Below are 16,306 nucleotides of genomic sequence, written 5' to 3' on the forward strand. Positions count from 1 at the left end.
CTGTTGGAGTTTGTTTCGCTTCATGTATTTAAACCTAATACCCACCTGGGTTTTGAGTATATTGCATTCTATTTATATATTCAAATAAACGGTGCCTTAGGTAATGCACAAGGCTGATGAACCCTTCTTGTGTACGTCCATCCATACTCTACCCCTTGACCTACTATACTTCAAAGTAGCAGCATGGTCTGCTGCAACTATAATTTATACCATTACAAGACCATGACAAAATAAAAGCAATAATATGTAAAATGTATGAAGTTTACCTTATTGGAATCTCTTCAGAAGTGACATACCTATCTGGATGGACTAACCACTACTTGGGTAATTTAAAAAAAGTGATGCCTAATTAGCTGCCATCTCCACTTGTAATATTATTATTACTTATGGGAAATCACTTTTAAAATACCTTTAAATTTTATCTATATATCCTTTTCAGAAAGAAAAATGACACACAAATAGGAATCTTTATTTTTAATTTAAAATCTTTCTTTCTTCCCCCTAAAGTTTACAAGAAATATTCTTCAACTCTACCCACAGTAAAAAAAAAACTCTAGCAGAATGCAGAAAATGATCTGTATAAAATAAAAAAAAATGATTTTCAGTAAATGAACTCATGTTAATTATACAATATACCATAACAAATAATGCTGATGGTTTTTCATGTGCTGAATCATTTGAAATAATATTTCTTTTTTAACCAGCAACTATAACTACAGTCTGCAGGTTATTCAATTTTCATGAGAAAACACATAGACAGCAGTCAGTCTTCTCTGTCTAATAAAATATATACTGTTAGTATCCATTATAAAAAAAACAGCAAAAGGCCACTGTTCCTGCTGTTGAACTGACAAACTGGTCTTTGTGTAGACAAGACTTGGCAATGACAGTGACAACTTCATAAGGAAAAGGTCTTCGGGAGGATGTTCGTGTTGCTTTCTGTCACGATGGTGCATGTTCTGTCTCATTCACAGAGATGCACTTCCGTATTGTTCCCATTCCAATTAAAGGGAGAAAATAAAAGACCTGTGCACTTCAAGTACCACTATGACGATAATAGAGTATTGAGCGAATCTTATCAGAGGTCAAGTACTGTAATTATGTGTCACTTTCTAGCCCTACAAGACTGGTGCCCCTTCTAAAACTGAAAAATGATCGGTACACCTTTGGCACAGCCTGGGACCTACCCAATCAATGTGGCTGCTAAGCAGCATCTGATTTGTAGCTAGCTCCATAGTGCCAATGCCCAGCACAGCTCAGAGTGTTTCTAACAAACAGAGCAGACTCCTATTGATTTTAATTAAAAACCTGCGACCGGATAGAGAGCAGAGCTGAAATGGTCTTTACAGTACAAGTGGGCTGGTGACAGAGTGGGTTCATGCTTCACTGCTCACTCAAAATGTCCTAGGCTTTAAAGCAGAGTCAGAAAATAAAATGTACCTTTTCCTGATACTGAACATGTTATTAAAGACCACAGTTGATTGAATGTTATTTACAAAGGACATAGTTGCATATTGCAATAAAAAAAACAACATTTTTAGAAAATGTTTTTAAAAAACATTTTTAAAAAACTAACTGGAAACATGAATATCTATTAAGTCTAAAAGGTTGAAGTGGTTGCATATGTTAAGGGTATCTGTGGTCAAAATGTTAAATCTTATATTCATTTCCAAATTATATTTCAATTATTTCTAGCCTACTACTATTAGTCTGAACAATTTTAAAGTTTGCAAATTTACTTTGTAAGGTTCAGTTCACACTACTGCGAGCCGTGCGGCCCACGTTTGTCAGGCATGGCAGCCTATTCATTTGAAAGGGCTGCTGTGCCCACGTTTCCTACAAAAAAGGTGCATGCATCTTTTAAAAATGCGGCCGCAGGGAAACTGCATGGTCTTTTCGACCATGCGGTTTCCCTTTGGTTTCCGCACAAATAACAGTGCTGCGGGCTGAGATGCGTGCGGCTGTCATTCAGAATGAATAGCAGCCCCGCGCATCACGTAAGAGCAGTGCAATGTGGTTGCGGGAGCAGGAACAGGTGTGATTGTCGCACTTGCAACCAGCCCACAAGCGAGAACCTAGCCTCACTTCAATACCAGGCACTTATACCCCTTTCCTGCCCAGGCCAATTTTCAGCTTTCAGTGCTGTCGCACTTTAAATGACAATTGTGCGGTCATGCAACACTGTACCCATATGACATTTTTATCATTTTTTTCACACAAATAGAGTTTTCTCTTGCTGGTATTTAATCACCACTGAGTTTTTTATTTTTTGCTAAATAAAACAAAAAGCACCTGAAATGTTTGAAAAAAAACACACTTTTCTTCATTTCTGTTATAAAATTTTGCAAATAAATAAAATTTCTTCATAAATTTAGGTCAAAATGTATTCTGCTACATTTCTTTGGTGAAAATAATAATAATAATTGAATATGTATTTTTTTTCAAATGTTTCTATTATTGTTTTTATTTTTTATAAAAATTTTTCTTTTTTTACTATTTTATTTTTCAGCACACTGTGACCAAAGCAATACAATGTTACTATAGTAACATTAAACTACTCTGGGCAGAGGGCGCATGCGCGGCCGGCTCAGGGATGACAGCTCCGTGAAGAGAGCTCCGCATCCCCGCCACCCATAACCCGGCACTCACCAATCCCAGCATCGGCACGGACCTCTCCCCATGCTAATAAGGGGACGCAGGTCTCCACTGGATCCCCAGGGAATAAGCCCCGATGCCGCAGATCACCAGGGAACCCGGGAAAGCTGACAAGCTTTTTCCCAGCTCTCAGCCCCTGCAGCCAAGATGGCGCCGGCTCCTCCTCACAGGCAGAAGCCTCACAGATGGAACGGAGACAAGAGCACACCACAGACCCCAGGCTTAAAGCAGCATTATACCCTGGAGACCCTGGTGAGTCCTCTCCGCCCCTGTCTCCCACCACAAGTAGCCCTGCTAAGTCCAGACATAGGCTGGACATAGAAAATCCTCCTGTCACTTCCTATTCTACACTCAATTCAGCTATTTCTGCTCCATCCTTAATAGAAAATTGTCCTGCTTCAGACCAACCTATCACTGAACTGTCTATGAAAAGTATGCATCTCTCACTGCGACAAACCTTACATGATACCTGACGACGACACTATCGCAAATTTCAACAGCGGTACAACAACAGGACCACCGTATCCGCCATATTGAAATTAAAATGGGGGAAATGTTCGCAGCTCACAACGACCTAATAGACGCATACACCGACCAGGGCGCCAACATAGAACAGATTAATCTCAAACTAACAGATCTTGAAGACGGCTCTAGGCGGAACAACATCAAATTCCGCAGAATCCCAGAAAACATCAATTCGGACGCCATAGTACCATTTTTACAACAATACATGAAAAACCTCATTCCTTCTCTATCAGATGTAGAACTTGCTATAGATCGTGCGCTCAGATTACCAAAATTGTCAGTTCCTAGGGACATCCTGGCACGCATCCACTTTTACCATGTAAAAGAAAAAATTATGATAGCCGCGAGAAACACTGTATGACTACCACCAGACCAAGCAAATATAAAATTATTTGCAGACCTATCTAAAGCCACTCTTCTCAACCGCAAGAAGCATGTCACCATAACAAAAGCGCTGCGGAACCACGGAATTGGCTACCAATGGGGTTTCCCCACAAAGCTCATTGTTAAACAGCAAGGAAGGCTCTTTACAATTAAATCTCTTGAAGCAGGCATCGACCTCTTGAAAGTCTGGAAGATCCTACCAGCGGACTCCCACCAACCCACCTCCAACCATACGCAACACATGGAAGCAGAATGGTCTGGATCCTAAGATCACCACCACCAGCAACCACCCAACAAGCTGAGACCCTATCAACCACTAATGGCTGGCAGACGGCTCCATTATGATCACCCTCGTACACCTAATTACTCGTCAACATGACTTACCACGTAGGTCATATATGTTCAAATCCCCCTGTTACATAGTAGCAATAAGTGCTACACATACCACTTGTGTTTTCAACAAGTTTTTTTTACCCCTTTATCCTCTTGCCTATACCAGTCGATTGACTCAACCCCTCCTCATTCGAAATAACGACCTACAAGATGAAACATCCTCATCAAACCAGCGACCGCATCCACCACGTCACCTCTTCTTTCTGGAAACTTCTCCAAAACAACATGAAATACCTCTGCTACTTCGTACAACTCGCCTACATCCAAGACTATGATTAAAATATTATCCTTAAATGTCCATAGCCTCAACTCACTGTTCAAAAGATCTCTACTACAAAAAGAAGCTCGCTCGTTGCAGGCTGATGTCCTATTCCTTTAAGAATCCCTCTTTGCCACCAACAAAATCCCCAAATTTCATATACATCATTTTTCTCCAATCTATATAGCAACCAGCCCCAAAAAGAAGAACGGCGTCATCACAGCCATTAGAGACTCTCTTCAATACCACTTCATTTCAGAAATCGCAGACCCTCAAGGACGCTACCATATCCTGATATGCAAAATTAATGGAATCCTGTACACCCTGGTCAACATCTATGGACCAATCACCAATCAGCTCCAATTCTACAACAAAATAAATACCCTATTTCCGCTCAGAAACAAGGCAGACTAATTATAGGAGGAGACTTCAACATTATCGGCAACCCACTCCTGGACTCTTCCTCTAGCAAACGCTCCTCCAAACAATCTTTTAATGTCTTTCTACACAAAAATGACCTCTATGACATCTGGCGATGCCATCACAGTACGGAAAAAGACTACACCTACTACTCCCCCTCTCAGCTCTCCTACTACAGAATTGACTTTTTCATCACGGACAAGTGGACTTTACAACATGCCACATCCTCCAAAATTGGTACCATAACCTGGTCAGATCATGCTCCAATTTCCATCTCCTTAGATGACAATCAACACTCTTCAACACCCCGAATCTGGAGACTTAACACATTCTTATTGAAGAACCCGGACCACAAAAAACTCATATTGGATGCTCACAATATGTTTTTTGACATAAATGACTCACCTGAAACATCGATATACACATTATGGTCCACATATAAGGCGTACATGAGAGGTATCCTTATACAATTAAATTCCCGAATCTCCAAACAGAGAAACCAACAAATCGACAAACTCCTCGTCTCCATTAAAACAAAAGAAGAATTAAACAAAAAATCCCCAAGCTCCGCAACATCTGCCCAACTCACCACTGAGAGAAACAAACTTAGAACCCTCCTGCTCTATAAATATGACCTCAACCTTCAAAAAACAAAAACTACATTCTAATCCCTTAGCAACAAGGCCAGCTCTTTACTAATCAAAATGATTAAACAACAACGACTAAGAAATAAAATATCTTCAGTTTATCCTCCATCATCACGATCCCTAACCACAAACCCGCAGGACATAGCTAATGCCTTCGCGACCTGATTATGAAATACAACCTCAGCTCCTTCCCTTCAATGGCAAATTTCAGATCTCAACTTCCAATGCAAAATGGAAAAAAAGACTGGCCATCAATAACTCCACCCAACATAAGTTTAATTCCTTATGGTCTAACTGGTTACAAAACCCTAACTGCTCCATAAACCCCTGATACCTTACAATCAATCGCTCTACTTATCCACGTCAGACTGGTACTCCTTCCCTATTTTACCACAAGTTCTTCCCCCCTCCCCGCTACCCTCCCCCTATTATTCTCCCCCTGTTTATTACCTCCTTATTATTCACTACTCCTCCTCACGGTTCAGTCCACCCCTAGCATACCTCTGATGTCTATGCAGTAACTTTATTTCCAACCCTAGCAAAAAGGTGGGGTAACATCTTAATACAGCTGTATTGTATGCTTACATTTATACTGAACCAAATGTTTTCTCCCTGTTAAATTTTTGAAAAACTATCAATAAAAATTATTGAAATTAAACTACTCTGGGCAAGTGATCAGAATTTTTTTTATATAACACATTATGATTGCTAATACCAATGTATTTCATTGATATTTGCAATCATTGTTACTGAATGAAACTGATTCATTCAGTCTTTTGTTATGATTAGCTGTGATTGGGCAAAGCTGATCACATGATACATATGTGCTCTGATTGGCCCTGTCTGTGTCATGTGACTGCCTTGACCAGTCACAGCTAACAACATAATTGTGTACAATGGATGGCATGACAGGAAGCCATCCATTGTATACAATTGACATGTGATCTGCTGTGATCGGTCACAGCGGGTGGGAAGGTGTTAATTCTGTGAAAAGAATTTGCTATGCCCTGTATGTAGGCACTGCTGTGTCACACATTTCACAGAGCCTGCCTTCAGATCTACAGAGGCGCTGAGAGGTGGAGCTTCAGGCAGCAAGGTACCATGGGATATGTAGTCCTTAGTAAGCAGCAGAGGAGAAGCTGCAAAACATGCAGGTATTCCAGGAAGTAGTGGAAAGAGATGGCCAGCAAACAGACAACACTCATAACATGAAAGGAGATTTTTCTGCTAAGTAAACATTTATTAGATTCTCATAAATAACTATTGTTTGTGTTGCTATTCCAATGCTGATATTATTAAATGAAAGTGTACTGACCATATATCTCCTTTAATTGCTTCTGAGTTCCCCACAACGTATTAAGCAAATGCATTTTGCAGACACTACAATCACTAGTTGGTAGGTTGTGCCATGGACAATAAATTGGAATAGGAGCTTCTGCTGCCTGGATGCTCATGCTTTTGTGTTTCAATTGCACATTCATTTTCATTAGCTATTATTTATTTTGGAAATTAAAATACAAAACTAGTTACTTACAGCAAAGTTTACTAGGACATAAGCTCAGAGGGTGCAGATGGTAGCTATGAGGTTATGAAGCTAAAGCATTCCAGATTCACCATTTGTTTCAAGCAAGACTCCAACAGAATCAGCATCAGATTTAGAACATTTAGCTGCTTTGTGTAACACGGTAAGGAAGCATTTGGGGGCATATGTTATATTCTTGCAGTGCTACCTGTGAGCAGTAGTTAGTTACGTTTGAATGACGCTTTTGTCTTTTACAAAATCTCATTGTGCATCCCTGCTCTTGTTTAGCCTTACCTTGGCCCTTGACAACATTTATAAATCTTTCTGTCATTTACAACAAGAAAAAGATGTCTTTTCTGTGTCATCCACCCTAGTCAATGTAGGAATGCCCATGTGCTTTGCTGTGAAATGATCTTTCATTAGTAACCGAAAAAGTCAGAATGTTTTTAAAGCCCATCCTTACTTTCGATCTTGTACAGTTGTACTGTACATGATGTGCCAAAATTGCTGACTCACACTGTGAGCCTGTCACTGTAGGCATTAGAAGCTGCATCATGTCAGATACAGCCTGCCTCATTTCCTGGCTGTTGGATGTCAAACATCATCTAGCTTTTTTCTTCATTAGCCTAGCTGTCCCTGACCCACACTTTTCATTCATTGGCTTTTAGTTCTATCTATATATTGCCATATATTTGAAATGCTACAATTTTGACCATATTCATTGCATGTTGAAATGAGTTTTTATTACAAATTATATGAAAAATATTTTTGAAAATACATTTCAAATATAGATAATGAAAAAAACTCCTGCGCTCAATGGAACACTTATTAATAAGCGGCACACACTCGCCTCAACCACAAGGAAAGAACATAAAAATACAAAAAATAGTGCAGCGCTAACAACCTATACTAAAATACAAATGAGATAAATGGAAATATCACATATAGAATGCACAATAAATATTCAGTGTTAGGTGCTCATAAAATGAATACTATGTGCAGCAGTCCATAAATGCCAATGATGGTGAAAAATCACAGCAAAACTCCGTGAGGTGATCACAGTGCCACTCAGTGTGTGGTCAATCCACAGATCGCCAAGATGGCCCCTCACCTCCTTGATGCGACCCACTGGGCCAAACAGCTATGTAGGTGACCTTATACACCCAATAAGGTATCATCAAAGGATGGAACATATGGATAGATCCCTCCAATATCTTCTATCTCCTAGGTACTCGATTCCACAAAACCGTTTAAGATACCATTAAAAACAACGAAGATCCTCCATAGTGTAATCCAGTTTTAATAATAACATGAATATAAATAAAATGCTCACTCACATGTAAAATGACAAAGATCAGCTTTTTCCCATATCATGGGTGTGTTTCCATGGTTCTCATGCTAAGAAATGCATGCAGCTCCACTTGCTCCACAATCCCTCCAGAAATGGCGCCGACGCCGGAAATGACGTCACTGTGCCCCCGGAAATGATGTCAGTGCGTACCCTACATTTCAAATATACTGTATGTCTTTAAAAATACTGATCTACATTTTTGGAATGCATTTACAAATATATGTAAAAATATATGTTAAAATTACTTTTTTATATGTTAAAAATAATCTGAAGACTGTATTTAAAAAAATATATTTTAAAAATACAAAATATATATTTTTTAAATATATGCTTCAGATTTTTTTTTAACATATAAAAGTCATTGTAACATATATTTTTACATTTATTTGTAAATGTATTCCAAACATGTTGATTTGTATTTTTAAAGACATACAGTATATTTGAAATGTATTGTAAAAATATTTTTCATATTTTGCAATACAAAACGCATTTCAACATGCTATATATATATATATATATATATATATATATATATATATATATATATGCACATATATTGAATATGGCCAATATTGCAGCATTTCAAATATATGGCAATATATATTTGGGAAGAACATTTTAAAAATATATTTCAAATATATTTTTCTTCCATATGGGGGGGCTAAAATAGTGTGAGCTCCTAGGTAGATGCAGATCCATGCAAACTGCTTTAGGTAACACTCACATATGAAGCTGAACCTCTGATAGAACTAAAAGCCAATGAATGAAAAGTGTGGGTCAGGGACAGTTAGACTAATGAAGAAAAAAGCTAGATGATGTTTGACATCCAACAGCCAGGAAATAAGGCAGGCTGTATCTGACATGATGCAGCTTCTAATACCTACAGTGAGAGGCTTACAGTGTGCAGTGAAATCAGAGTAAGCAATTTCAGCATATCATCTACAGCTGTGCAAGATCGAAAGTAAAGATATTGAATATGGCCAAAATTATAGCGTTTCAAATATATGTCAATATATTTGGGAAGAATATTTTTAAAATATATTTCAAATATATTTTTCTTCCATGTGGGCTGACATCCACCTATCAAGACATTTTGATATTTGCATAACTCTTCTGCTTACATCAGGACTGAGGGCCATTGAGAGGAGTACTGGGGCAGGGTGTTATGATGTTTTCAGGAAGCTATGTACAGCACTCTGCCAGCTCCACCAGCCACTCATGATGATGTTATTGTGTCTAAAGGTATGTCATGAAATCAGAAAGATTTTATTTAAACATTTTCATTAAAGTGTCGAAGGGGAAAAGATGGAAAAGGGAAGGTAAATTACACTAAGCAGACTAAATTTCAGCTTTAAATATTTCCCAGCTTTTCATAACCTTTTCAATGTCAATTGCCCTTGAGATGACTTAACCAATTTTGCTTTTCCATGCATGCTACAGACTTGTAAGTTTGTGAAAATTCACTGTAACTCTTTTTAACAGACTTTTTTTTTTTTTTACTTTTTAACAGAAAATGCAAATGATATAATAATTAGTGCAGCGCTACTTATACATAAAAATCCAAAATACATAATTTTATATATAAATATAAAAAAGAAAATGGGTAAAGAATTCTGATTGTCGGCTATGGAAGAAAAAGCTCTGCTTTTTTTTTAACTCTATCGCTGCCAGAACCATTTTTGTGTTTTTTGCACACGCGTCTAAAAATCATTTTAGGCCCTAAGATTACATAAAACATATATTTTCTGAAAGCATTTTATTTTTTTATTCAATCCATAGGTGACAATAAGCCTCATATGTGATTATTTTTTTCGTGACAGGTTCTCTTTAATGAGATGCCAGGTGTCTAAAGGATCTATGATGTCTTCCTTGTCCTACAGTAAAGTTAACAGAATTCAGATAGTTAAACAATAAAAATATGCAGAGTTATAGGATTAAACATAAATGAGTAGATAACAAATACTAAAAAAAATCAGATATGATATGGTGAGAAGCTTCTAGGTTATCATAACGTATTAACGTGACTTCTGTGATGTATCGGCATCTGGAAGACTGGAATGCTCGTGACTCTTGTGGTAATAAACTGAGAGTAGATTGCACTAACCGGATGCATATGCAAATGAAGCATGGAGTAATTAAGACCTACTCCTAGTACTCTGGAAGTAGGTCACTGGTAGAGATGAGCGAATCGAACCAGGCGAAGTGGAATTCGTTTCTAATTTCAGGAAAAATTCGATTCGTGCCGAATCCAAATATTAGCCAACTTCGGGTGCGCGAATCGGATTTTTCCCGATCAGCCGGCAAAAAGTGTCCCTGCAGAGAGCTCCGCTATTTCTGACAGTTCTCTGACAGTTCCTTCACATTTACAGCGGTTGAAACATTGTATCTATTTGTTTCCATTTAGGATACAGATGTTTTTATTCGGAAACAGATACAATGTTTCAACCGCTGTAAATGTGAAGGAACTGTCAGAGAACTGTCAGAAATAGCGGAGCTCTCTGCAGATACACTTTTTGCTGTACTGGAATACTTCTTCTTTTCATTCTTCTTTTCATTCTTCTCATTCTTCTTTTCATTCTTCTTTTCATTCTTCTTTTCATTCTTCTTTTCATTCTTCTTCTTCTTCTTTTCATTCTTCTTTTCATTCTTCTCATTCTTCTTTTCATTCTTCTTCTTCTTCTTTTCATTCTTCTTCTTCTTCTTTTCATTCTTCTTTTCATTCTTCTTCTTCTTTTCATTCTTCTTTTCATTCTTCTTCTTCTTTTCATTCTTCTCATTCTTCTTTTCATTCTTCTCATTCTTCTTTTCATTCTTCTTCTTCTTTTCATTCTCTTCTTCTTCTTTTCATTCTTCTTCTTCTTTTCATTCTTCTTTTCATTCTTCTTCTTCTTCTTTTCATTCTTCTTCTTTTCATTCTTATTCTTCTTCTTTTCATTCTTCTTTTCATTCTTCTTCTTCTTCTTTTCATTCTTCTCATTCTTCTTTTCATTCTTCTTTTCATTCTTCTTCTTCTTCTTTTCATTCTTCTTCTTTTCATTCTTCTTCTTCTTTTCATTCTTCTTCTGCTTTTCATTCTTCTTTTCATTCTTCTTCTTCTTTTCATTCTTCTTCTTTTCATTCTTCTCATTCTTCTCATTCTTCTTCTCATTCTTATCATTCTTCTTCTCATTCTTTTCATTCTTCTTCTCATTCTTTTCATTCTTCTTCTCATTCTTTTCATTCTTCTTTTCATTCTTCTCATTCTTCTTTTCATTCTTCTTTTCATTCTTCTTCTTCTTCTTTTCATTCTTCTTCTTCTTTTCATTCTTCTTTTCATTCTTCTTCTTCTTCTTTTCATTCTTCTCATTCTTCTTTTCATTCTTCTTCTTTTCATTCTTCTTCTTCTTCTTTTCATTCTTCTCATTCTTCTTTTCATTCTTCTTCTTCTTCTTTTCATTCTTCTTCTTCTTTTCATTCTTCTTTTCATTCTTCTTCTTCTTTTCATTCTTCTTCTTTTCATTCTTCTTTTCATTCTTCTCATTCTTCTTTTCATCTCATTCTTCTCATTCTTCTTTTCATTCTTCTTTTCATTCTTCTCATTCTTCTTCTTCTTTTCATTCTTCTTTTCATTCTTCTCATTCTTCTTTTCATTCTTCTTCTTCTTTTCATTCTTCTTCTTCTTCTTTTCATTCTTCTTCTTCTTCTTTTCATTCTTCTCATTCTTCTTTTCATTCTTCTTCTTCTTCTTTTCATTCTTCTCATTCTTCTTTTCATTCTTCTTCTTCTTTTCATTCTTCTTTTCATTCTTCTTCTTCTTTTCATTCTTCTCATTCTTCTTTTCATTCTTCTTCTTTTCATTCTTCTTCTTCTTCTTCTTTTCATTCTTCTTTTCATTCGTCTTCTTCTTCTTTTCATTCTTCTTCTTCTTTTCATTCTTCTTTTCATTCTTCTTCTTCTTTTCATTCTTCTTCTTTTCATTCTTCTTTTCATTCTTCTCATTCTTCTTTTCATTCTTCTCATTCTTCTCATTCTTCTTTTCATTCTTCTTTTCATTCTTCTCATTCTTCTTCTTCTTTTCATTCTTCTTCTTCTTCTTTTCATTCTTCTTCTTCTTCTTTTCATTCTTCTCATTCTTCTTTTCATTCTTCTTCTTCTTCTTTTCATTCTTCTCATTCTTCTTTTCATTCTTCTTCTTCTTTTCATTCTTCTCATTCTTCTTTTCATTCTTCTTCTTTTCATTCTTCTTCTTCTTTTCATTCTTCTTCTTCTTTTCATTCTTCTTCTTCTTTTCATTCTTCTTTTCATTCTTCTTCTTCTTTTCATTCTTCTTCTTTTCATTCTTCTCATTCTTCTTTTCATTCTTCTTCTTCTTCTTTTCATTCTTCTTTTCATTCTTCTTCCTCTTCTTTTCATTCTTCTTCTTCTTTTCATTCTTATTTTCATTCTTCTTCTTCTTCTTTTCATTCTTCTTCTTCTTCTTTTCATTCTTCTTTTCATTCTTCTTCTTCTTTTCATTCTTCCTCTTCTTCTTTTCATTCTTCTTTTCATTCTTCTTCTTCTTTTCATTCTTCTTCTTCTTCTTTTCATTCTTCTCATTCTTCTTTTCATTCTTCTCATTCTTCTTCTCATTCTTCTTTTCATTCTTCTTCTCATTCTTCTTTTCATTCTTCTTCTTCGTTTCATTCTTCGTTTCATTCTTCTTTTCATTCTTCTCATTCTTCTTTTCATTCTTCTTTTCATTCTTCTTCTTCTTCTTCTTTTCATTCTTCTTCTTCTTTTCATTCTTCTTTTCATTCTTCTTCTTTTCATTCTTCTCATTCTTCTTTTCATTCTTCTTCTTCTTCTTTTCATTCTTCTTTTCATTCTTCTTCTTCTTCTTTTCATTCTTCTTCTTTTCATTCTTCTTTTCATTCTTCTTCTTCTTCTTTTCTTCTTCTTCTTCTTCTGGCAACTCCACCACGCAGCTCATTTTTGTTCCAGTATTACTGTATTTTGCTCCTTCAAAATCCTGAAACTTTCTTTTGGCAGGTGTACAGACTCAGGTACTCAGTGCAGGAATGGTGGGAATCCCTCACAATGGACACAGCAGGTGTACATACAGACCCAGGAATTCAGCACAGGGACAGTGGGAACCCCTAATAATGGGTAAAGCAGGTGGGCAGACCCGGAATCTCAGCACATGGATGGTAGGAACCCCTCATAATGGGCACAGCAGGTGTGCATACCCAGAACCTCAGCACAGGGATGGTGGGAACCCCTAGTAATGGGCGCAGCAGGTGTGCAGACCTGGGACCTCAGCACAGGGATGGTAGAAACCCCTCATAATGGGAACAGCAGGTGTACAGACCCAGGAATTTAGCACAGGGATGGTGGGAACTCCTTCTAATGGGCAGAGCAGGTGTACAGACCCAGGAACTCAGCACAGGGATGGTGGGAACTTCTCATAATGGGCACAGCAGGTGTGCAGACCTGGAACCTCAGCACAGGGATGGTGGGAACCCCTCATAATGGGCACAGCAGGTGTGCATACCCAGAACCTCAGCACAGGGATGGTGGGAACCCCTAGTAATGGGCGCAGCAGGTGTGCAGACCTGGGACCTCAGCACAGGGATGGTAGAAACCCCTCATAATGGGAACAGCAGGTGTACAGACCCAGGAATTTAGCACAGGGATGGTGGGAACTCCTCCTAATGGGCAGAGCAGGTGTACAGACCCAGGAACTCAGCACAGGGATGGTGGGAACTTCTCATAATGGGCGCAGCAGGTGTGCAGACCTGGAACCTCAGCACAGGGATGGTGGGAACCCCTCATAATGGGCACAGCAGGTGTGCATACCCAGAACCTCAGCACAGGGATGGTGGGAACCCCTCATAATGGGCACAGCAGGTGTTAGGGGGTTTAACTCTCCAGCATCCATTAGAGACTGATATAGTAATATAGTTCATTCTTCTTTTCATTCTTCTTTTCATTCTTCTTTTCATTCTTCTTCTTCTTTTCATTCTTCTTTTCATTCTTCTTCTTCTTCTTTTCATTCTTCTTCTTCTTCTTTTCATTCTTCTTTTCATTCTTCTCATTCTTCTTTTCATTCTTCTCATTCTTCTTTTCATTCTTCTTCTCATTCTTCTTTTCATTCTTCTTCTTCTTTTCATTCTTCTCATTCTTCTTTTCATTCTTCTTTTCATTCTTCTTTTCATTCTTCTTCTTCTTCTTTTCATTCTTCTTCTTCTTTTCATTCTTCTTTTCATTCTTCTTCTTCTTTTCATTCTTCTCATTCTTCTTTTCATTCTTCTTCTTCTTCTTTTCATTCTTCTTTTCATTCTTCTTCTTCTTCTTTTCATTCTTCTTCTTCTTCTTTTCATTCTTCTTTTCATTCTTCTTCTTCTTCTTTTCATTCTTCTTCTGCTTCTTCTTCGTCGTGCCCCGTGACTGCCCAAATGAGTGAAGTGTGCGGTGATTCTAAGATCGACGGCACTCATCTGCATGTCATACTGACTGACAGTATTATTTCTCTTCCCCAGCAGACTCCAAGGGCATTTAAATTAAAGGTACAGTGTTCTGTACTAATATAAAGGCTCTCTGAAGCCTAGAAACCCTTTTAATTAGTTAAATTCGCATCGAATCGAATTTCTCCCGCAAATTCGGCGAATCAGCCGAATCGAATTTTTGAATAATTCGCTCATCTCTAGTCACTGGATAGGTAGTTGTCATCTCAAAACTTGCCACTAGGTGTCATATCTCCCAGGACAGACAAAGGCAGGAAATCCACAGACAACAGCAGCAGCCAAATGAGGTATTACCCAGGATATCAGCCAGTAGACGGACAGGATATATGTAGCCACCTTCAAAAGAGGCCCAGGATCCCTCAGTATAAGAAAAGGAGCCACAGGCCAGAAGCTTTGATAGTGTAGCAGGGTTTTATTGGTATAATAAAAAAGGTAGAAAACCACTTACAAAGTAAGAATATGTACACGGCCGTCCAGCAATGGCCATGCAATGAGTGAAGATATCTGGGGGGCACCCCCCTGACGCGTTTCGTGCGCTGTGCACATTCTCAAAGAATACCAATAAAACCCTGCTACACTATCAAAGCTTCTGGCCTGTGGCTCCTTTTCTTATACTGAGGGAGCCCGGGCCTCCTTTGAAGGTGGCTACATATATCCTGTCCGTCTGCTGGAAGCTGATAACCTAGAAGCTTCTCACCATATCATATCTGATTTTTTCTAGTATTTGTTATCTACTCATTTATGTTTAATCCTATAGCGCTGCATATTTTTATCGTTTATGTACCACTTGATGTTTTAGAGGTTTACTTCCTATGTCAGCTGCTAGCCATCCCTTCCTTCACTGACACCTAGCGCTTGGTTTATTTGTCTTTCTAGAATTCAGATAGTGTTCCATGAGCTTCTTTCACAACCATACTGGCGGGGGAATGTAACACAGGGACCCGGAAGTGACTTTTAACATGTTGCTTCTGGATAAGTAAGAAGGAGAGGACAGCAAAAGGATGTTCGCTGGGCTTCCTTCCCTCTACCTGGTGCCCCCGCCATGCCACTCCCGGGAGGACATAGTAATGGGGGTTTATGGAAGCAATTAGCTGGCAGTCTGCTTGTCACCTATACACTCTGAGGTTGGTTTACTAAAGGCAAATATACTGTGCACAGTAAGTGCACCCGCAGTTGCTCTAGATCTGAAGGGAAACTCTGCTGATTTCTATCATCCAATCATGCAAGCAAAAATGCTGTTTTTTAATTTTCCTTGCATGTGATTGGGTATTCTTTGCAAAGTGAAGCTTTACCTCATTTGCTAAGCTCTGGAGCAACTGCACTTGCAGTGCACAGCATATTTTCCTTTAGTAAATCAACCCCACAGTGACAATGGCTGCGGCTTGTGCCAGTGTGTGTAAACCCAACCTGCTGCCACCTCCGTATAACGTATGTTTATGGCAGTGAATGGGTTAAAGTGCTTTTAAACCCTCAAAGTATAATCATTGATGTAACAGTGTACCCCACATTATTGGTTATTTGTGTTACCATTTCTGTCTCCTGCCTGTTTTTACCCTTAAACCTGTTTAAATCACTCTTGCTTTTTAGGGAAGCTATGCTGCCTTGCAGTTTCTCCCTGAAGCCCCAGCATAGCCTCCCTAATGTGTACTCTCCTGTTTGGGGAAAAGT

General features: G+C 38.0%; 1 protein-coding gene across 3 annotated transcripts in view; it reads right to left on the minus strand.

Annotated features, from left to right (window-relative positions):
- CDH23 (cadherin related 23) overlaps positions 1 to 16,306 on the minus strand; it is a 1,300,862-nt gene that overhangs the window by 672,770 nt on the left and 611,786 nt on the right. The gene's annotated exons all lie outside the window — the stretch shown is intronic.

The sequence above is a fragment of the Staurois parvus genome, unplaced genomic scaffold (assembly GCF_062004578.1).
Source record: "Staurois parvus isolate SC_StPar_1 unplaced genomic scaffold, SC_StPar_1.0 ptg000177l, whole genome shotgun sequence".
Lineage (NCBI taxonomy): Eukaryota > Metazoa > Chordata > Amphibia > Anura > Ranidae > Staurois > Staurois parvus.